The sequence below is a fragment of the Aedes albopictus genome, chromosome 1 (genome assembly GCF_035046485.1).
Source record: "Aedes albopictus strain Foshan chromosome 1, AalbF5, whole genome shotgun sequence".
Classification (NCBI taxonomy): domain Eukaryota; kingdom Metazoa; phylum Arthropoda; class Insecta; order Diptera; family Culicidae; genus Aedes; species Aedes albopictus.
Window position 1 is genome coordinate 9,708,212 of NC_085136.1, and position 8,003 is coordinate 9,716,214.

General features: G+C 34.4%; 1 non-coding gene across 1 annotated transcript; it reads left to right on the forward strand.

Annotated features, from left to right (window-relative positions):
• Positions 1-1,168: 1,168 nt before the first annotated feature.
• Positions 1,169-1,240, forward strand: Trnaa-ugc (transfer RNA alanine (anticodon UGC)). The gene has a single exon. It is a non-coding gene; the product is annotated as a tRNA-Ala (tRNA).
• The last annotated feature ends 6,763 nt before the right edge of the window (positions 1,241-8,003 follow it).

Consider the following 8,003-nt stretch of genomic DNA (forward strand, 5'->3'; position numbering starts at 1 on the left):
AATAATTTACGTGAAATTTTGTAATTCCTCGAAGAACAAGGAGGAATTTCGGAAGGAATTCTGTGTAGTGATTTCAGGCAAGATTATCCAGAAAACTAATACAAGACCCCCGGAAGTGTGATCTACCAAAGTAATGGATAAAAATCAGGGAAAGAGCTTCTCTAGGAATCTCGAGTGAAATGTGTTTGGCACACTCCCAATTGAAGAGGCTACGCGGGTTCTGCTGTTTTTCTGTCGGAAAAATAGAAGCTGAATAAATCCTGCATTCCTGTTAAAACCAATGTTTGCGATTCGGAATTCTTGGAGCATCTGGAATCCTAACAGTATTTTTTATTCGGAAAACTGACAACGTAGTTTGATAATATCCACTGATCATCGATATTGCGAGATGTATCCTCACGCAATTCCCGCCACAATCAAATTTAAGCAAAGGAATCGAAAGGGTACCGGTGAGCATCTCCGAAGAGACGTCCGGGAAATAAGTCCCAACCAACATCCAGTTTCATCAATCTCAACGTAAACAACCAGGTCAACCTCCAACGGAACCGCAACCAAGAAGGAGTTCAGCATTTCACCTTACTGTGGTGCCGGTGCACCCGCCCCCAACAGACTAAACAGATTTCACGCTGAACATCCGGGTCGTTTGACAAGCCCTCCCAACGACAACAGCTGCTGCTGCAGCAGCAAAAGTCTGCAAATTAACGGCGGGGAGCCGGCCGACCAGAAGTCTTCGGAGGGCTGGAAAGACCAGGTGGACTCCCGCGTTCAAGGCGAAGGTAACGATAAGCTCGAGCACCGGCTGTCGATCACGGTCCATCACGCAGGAAGAACAAACTTTTTTGCAAGAAAATGGTGTAAATAAACACTGGCTGATTGGAATTGACATTGCTTACCGAATGGAGTATTAAAATTTAATCTGGATTTTTTTAAAATCGAGATTAAATCTCGTATTAACTGCGTTGGTGCTTATGACCGTAAAAGTCCTAAAGAGCCAAAATTGAGCAATTTTTAAGGAAATTGCACTTTTTTGTGCTCCGTTCCGAAAGGGATATACATATGATCATAAGAGATGGATATATTTGCGGTACAATTTAAGGGAAAGGATGAAACATGATCGATGAGATTAGAATTGAACCTTTATGACAGCTAAGTTGCCGTGTCATTAATTGGCTCGGTAGCTTAGTTGGAAAAGCACTTGTCTTGCGAATAAGAATCGTGAGTTCAAATCTCACCTGAGCTGTGGATTTTTTCGTACTTTCACTAATAATTTATCCTTCTTTTTCATGTATATATATGTGTTGAATTTCATTAAATACCATTAAAGTCGATATTATAGAACAAAGCTTTTTCGATTCCTGTTAGCGTCCAAAACAATTGTGCAAAATTTGGGAGCGATTGGCTGCGTCCTCGTATTTCATATTGCTATTAAAATTTGTATGGAAAACATACAAGTGAGTGAAGATTTGAGATGTACGGATGTCCAACGGACACTGCCTATTTTCCACCAATTTTCCATGCTGCAAGAACATAACTTTAATTTATCCGTAGCTCTCCTTGCGCTAATTTAATTCCTCTTCCAATAACACATGTTAAAACAGATAATTTAGCACCCCACTAGTACCACGCGATTGATACGATTTGACAACCCTAGAAACAATCCGAAACCACAATCGAAAACTCTATTGTAGTCATAGTGTTCCCAATCAGCCAAAACTCCCAAAATTGCCACAATTAATTTTCGACTATAAAACATTTAGTATGGACGGGCCGTGATAATATACATAAAACACCGATAAGCACATTTATGCATGGCGTTTTCACCTCCGAACAATCAACCCAAGTAACACACTTGTCACATAAAAGTCACGGCGGCGCAGCTTTAAGTTGCACAGAAGTCACTGTGACTTACTTCTAGCGAGTTGGTATTTATTTGTTAGAAGTAAGCAGTGGCGTAGCAAGGGGGGGGCGGAGGGTGCGGTCCGCACCGGGCCCCCGAATCTAGGGGGCCGCCAAATCAGGGCAGGTCTAGTGTTATAAATCATCCCTGATTTGGAGGCCCCCTGAATTCGGGAGCCCAGTTTGAATAAAGTTCTGTGATTAGCGAAAGATTCCTACAGGGGATACTCAAAATAACTGGGACAGGTAAAATTTTTACTTCTCAAAAAATGTTCAACTCGCTGTAACTTTTCGAAAAAGGCATCAAATATTCTCAAATTATTACTGTAAGTTCATCAACCAGTTGTGTATCAGTGGTCAAAATTTGAAAAATATCGGGCCATTCTACACGAAGTTATAAGGATTCTAGAAAAAGGTATAATTATGCGATAGCCGATTTTGAGCTGTTATATCTCCGGATTTAATGCACCGAATGCAATGAAATACTGATCATTTATGACTTATATAATGAGCTATTGAAATCATTTGACTAAACTTAAAATTATTTACACGAAAGAAAATTCTAACGATTATCTTATTTTTCTATTATAACACCAATTTACCCAAAACTTCATCATCGTTTCAAAATTCGAGATAGTAATCATAGTTAATTTAAATTCCCTCTAATTGACTTGAATATATTTATGTTTCAAACGAAAGCAACCAAATAGCCGGCATTAAATTGAAAAAGTAATGGGATGCATATATTAAAAATAGATAAATTTACTAAAAAGCATAGAATAAATGCAATCGCTATAACTTTTTTTCTTATTATTAATTTCAAATTAAGCCAACTGTTTTTCAAAGTTCATTATATAAGTAATAAATGATCAAAATTTCATTGCATTCGGTTCATTGAATCCGGAGGTATATCAGCTCAAAGTTGGCTATCAGATAATTATACCTTTTTCTAGAATCTTTATAACTTCGTGTAGAACTAGTTGATGAACTTACAGTAAAAATTTGAGAATATTTAATGCCCTTTTCGAAAAGTTACGAGTTGAACATTTTTTGAAAAGTGAAAATTTTACCTGCCCCAGTAATTTTGAGTATCCCCTGTAAAAGTATAAGTTAAATACTTACCGATCTGCTGATAGGTATGTAGGGGCCTCTTCGTGATTATAAAGAGATTTTGGAATGGGGAACACAGATGGCTATTTTGATGTTCTATTATTAACAATTATAAATGTACACACTTTATTCATGTAGTTTCGTTAGTTTTGTTTATATTAATTTGATGACTACTCTGCACCTGCAGGAGTCCCAAAATACAATAAAAAATGTGTTCGAAATCAAAATTGAATTTTACGATATTCAGTACCGATATGGAAGTATAATTCATGAGCATTATGAAAACGTCCCTGATATCCTAACAACAGACCCAAACATAGGTGTTGATTTAGCATTAGATAGCATCTGAAATTCATGGACCCCATTTATCAAAATTAAGAACTGAACGCATGTTACGTTCTTGAAGGGTTTCTGCGGAAACTCCTTCGGGCAAGAATATATTTTTCGATTTATCAGACAGTTACTTCAAAGACTTCTACAAAAAATCCTCTATGATTTACTTCAGAACTTTTTTCAGGGATTGCTTAAGAAAACTTTCTTAAACCAATGCTTGTTTACGAACACTTACAATGATTGCTTCAGGAACTCCTCCTGACATTTCTTCAAGAATTTCTTCAAACAATTATATCAAGAAATCCTTCAGGAATTCCTTTGAGATTTTTTTGTAAGAATTTCTTCAAGCAGTCGTTCAGAAATACTATTTCGGAACCGTTCATAAAGCCATTCAAGGATTATATCATAAAACTCTTCAAGAAATCCTTCAGATGCACCTCAAGGAATTTCTCCAAGAATGATTTTAGAGATTTCTTCAAGAAGGAATCTTGCAGTAGTTCCTCATGGAAAATATATTTGATGATTTTTTTTTGAGATTTTTGAAGCCATACCCGAATGGATCCTTGGGAGATTTTCCAAAGAAATTTGAATGTATTCCCGAAGGAACTCTTGTAGAAATGTCTGTAGGATTTTTTGTAGAAATTTAAAAAAAAATATCTTTAAGAATCGCCTAGATGAATTCTATGATGTATTAGGAAAGAATCATTGGGTTGATTTTGGAGGTATATTTGATGATGTTGTGGAAGGATTACTACAGTACTATGAAGTAGTACTAGAAGTACAGGAGTACTATGAGTAATCACGTAAGGGATTCCTGAAAAAAAATTGTAAGCAAAGGGATTTTTGGAAGAACTAATTTTAAAATGCCTAGATAATTTCTCAAGAAATCAATGACGGAAACCCCAAAGAATTCCAAATTCTTTGGTGCAAATAAAAAAAAATCTTCAAACGAATTCCTATATATTTCCTTGGAGGAATTTCCGCAGGAGGCCTTGGGTGAACTTCTGTAAGACACCCGGAGGAAATTTGTGCAGGAATTCTTTAGGGATGAATGTGTCCATCCTTGTAGGGTTATCTGAAGAAAAACTTCGAGAAATCCATGAACGAATCTTTATACATAACTTGAAAAACAAAATCCTTGTTGAAAAGATTAAATTTTTACTGGAATTTCTTAAAAGATTCTTGAACGAATTGTGAAAAAGGACTTAAAAACATTGCCTAAGGAATCTTTGAATGATTTTCTACAGAAATTATTAGAGGCATTTCTGAGGAAATCCCTGCAGGTATGATTTCTAAAGAAATGCTTGAACAAATTCTTAAGAAATCCTTGAAAGGACTTCCAAGAAAAATCGTATGAGGCAGTGCAAAAAGAACCCTTGAAGAAGTTTCTAAAAAAAATCTTGAAGGAACTCCAAAGTATTCTTCTGAAAAAAAATGCTGAAGAGAACATGTAGGAATCGTTTGTGGATATCTTTAAGAAACTCTTTATAGAGTTCTTGGGATTACATAATACTGAAGAAAATCCTTCAAGGAATTGAAGAAGAAGTTTCCTAAGGAATCGCTGTAGCAACTTTCGCAGAAAATTTTCGAGGAATTTGTAAAGAAGTCCTTGAAGTATTTCCCAGATGAATCGTAAAAGATATCCAAGAAAGAGTTCTTGGAGCTCCACACTTAAGAAAAAAATCTTAATGAAATCGTTAGAAACATTTCGTTAGAAGTTTCGTGAAAGAAATCCGGACGAAACCGGTGTTATCGCTAAAGAAACCGTTAAAGGTATCAATAGAAAAAAAAGCTGATAAAAACCTTGGAAGAATTCCTAAAGGATTCATTGAGTAGAATCAGAAGAATCTCTTGGAGCAATTCCTGTGAGAATTTTTACATCATTTATTACAATTTTTGAAGTATTTCTTCGGATTTTTTTTATCTTTTTCAGTAATTCATTCGGAAACCCGTGTACAAATTCGTTAAGGAATATCTTTAAACATTAATTTGAGAATCCATTCGGCTATTGCTCTGAAAATTTCCTTTGGCGATATATTTGATTAATTGTTAGGCATTTCCTTTGGAAACTTCTTCAACTAATTCTCAGAAATACTACAAAAATGGCTTCTGATTTTCATTTCTACGAACTTCTTTAGATTTTATTTCTACGAAAATTTTGTTGGGAATTCCGTCTGCAACTTTTCACTGATTTTTTTTTTTTTGAAAACCTCTGGTTATAACTTTCGGAATAACTTTAACACTTTTCTGGAAACTTCTATGCCAATTTCTACGGGAAATGATTGGGTAATTCATTTCGCATTTTTTTGGTAATTTATTCGGCGAGTTTTCTGTGAGTTACCTGAAAAAAACTTTCAAATATATTTTGGCGGTTTTTTTTTGGCAAATTCTTGGGAAATGCTTTGATTGGATTTGATCCGAAAGTTCCTATAAGAGAATTCTTGGAATTTTCTCTGCAAATGTTTTTGAAAACTATTTCGGCATAACTCTTTTGGAATTTCTCGGCAAGAATATTGTAAGTTGAATTAGGTTATTATTTTTGAAAATATCTTGAACAGAACTTTTTGAAATTCTTTGGGTTTGAAAATTTACTACGGTATTCAGCAATTTCTCTAAAAGTTCTACCAGCAGTCTCTTTGCTCATATACCTGGCAATTACTTTTGTAATTCTTTCAATAGCACAGCGTAACAAAAATTAACTTTTGGTCTGTCTCAAAAGCAAACTAAGGTGTTTCTGACAGATTTTGGGCCGCTGAATCCGAATCTGGGCTCAGATTTGCTGCAGCACGTCACAATTTTGAGCTATACTTCAATTTATAGCACAAAATATGCGATTTTGGGCTTCTTTGACCGCAAGCCGTTAAGCATGGAAATATTTTTTTTAAGCAATCAAAAGGTAAAATGGTCAATTGACATCTAAATTAACGACTCATGCAAAATATTTCATTTTACCAAATCGAATTTTATAATTTTAAGCGATTTATGCTAGGTACGATACAAACCACCCTCCATAAATTGCATGCAAGTTTACATATTAACATAAAATGCTTAAATCTTTCAAATTTGATTTGATAAAACGAAATATTTTGCATGAGTCGTAAATATAGATGTCAATTGACCATTTTACCTTTTAATTGCTTAAAAAAATATTTCCATGCTTAACGGCTTGCAGTCAAAAAAGCCCAAAATCGCATATTTTGCCCTATAAATTGAGGTATAGCTCAAAATTGTTACGTCCTGAAACAAATCTGAGCCCGGATTCGGATTCAGCGGCCTAAAACCTGTCAGAGACACATACAGGTACTTTGAAAACTAATTAGTCGATTCGTTTGCAAATTTAAGTGGCAACTTTTAAAAGCTTCTTTGGCAATTCCTCTGTAAATTTCTTCTGATAATTCTTTTTATGTTCTATGAGATACATCTTTGCAAATTAAAAATAAATCCACGAACTTACAACGGGACGACCGAAAAAAATCTCAAGAGAATTACCAAAAGAATTTCCAAAAAAATAAGATAATTACCAGCAGAGATCACAAACAATTTCCTAAAAATGTATGAAGAAATTTCTGTAGAATTTCTAGGAGGAATTTCTGTGAGAATTGAAAGAATTCTTATACTTTTTTATTTAGGTTTCTAAAGTATTCATTGGAGGAATTTATGAATCCTTGAATAGGCTTATTAGAGGAATTTCTAGAAAAAAAATCTAGCAAAAACACCCAATGCATCCCCTGGAGGAATTCGTATGGAATTTCTTGGAGGAATTTGTGTAAATCAGTTTAGGAATGAATAAAAGAAATCAATTGAAGAAACTCTAAGAGAATACTTGAATAAAATCTGAACGAATCTTCGGGCAAATCGCAAGAGAATTACTAAAGAAATCTCTGGAAAAAATCCGGAAGGAATTTTGGGAGCAATTTCTAAAGGCTTCTTTAAAGTTAATCCTTTAGAATTTTGAATAACCTTAGAACATTTCCTTAATCCTTGGAGAGACTTCTGGAGAAGTTATTTGTTTTGATAAGATAGGGTATCTGTTCCTTTACTATTTAGCCATTTACGCTGCCATTTGTATCCCACTCAAAACAATAGAATCAAGGGTTTTTGTTCTGTTTCTTATTTTTGTATATTTTTTAGAAGTGAGCACGGATAATATAAAAAAATAACGTAATAATTCTGGAGGAATCAATCATAAATTCTGGAGAGATAGATTTTTTTTGAAAAGTGGCCAGAGGAATACTAGCAAAAAATCCTGAAGGAACTCTTGAGAAAACTCCTAGAGTTGATGGATATTGAAAAATTCGTTAGAGGAAGTCCAGAAGGATTTTTCGAAAGAATTCCTACAGAACTCCTACAAAAGTCCATCTAAAAATTTTATTTAATTAATTTAATTTAATTAATTCAATTTCTTCAGCAGGAATCCTTGGAGATTTTGTTTAAATAATGGAGAAATCCTATGATGAATCTCTTAGTAAAACATTAGAGAAACTTCTTGAAGAATCCTTGAAGATTTTTTTTGGAAAAGGGAATGCTTGAGGAAATTGCAAGCTTAATTATTGGAGAAATATCTAAAAGAGTTATTTGAGGGAAGAATTGAGAAATACTTGAAGAACCTATGGAGAAATACTTGAATTTCGTGGAAAATCACCAAAGGAATATTAAGAGGATTC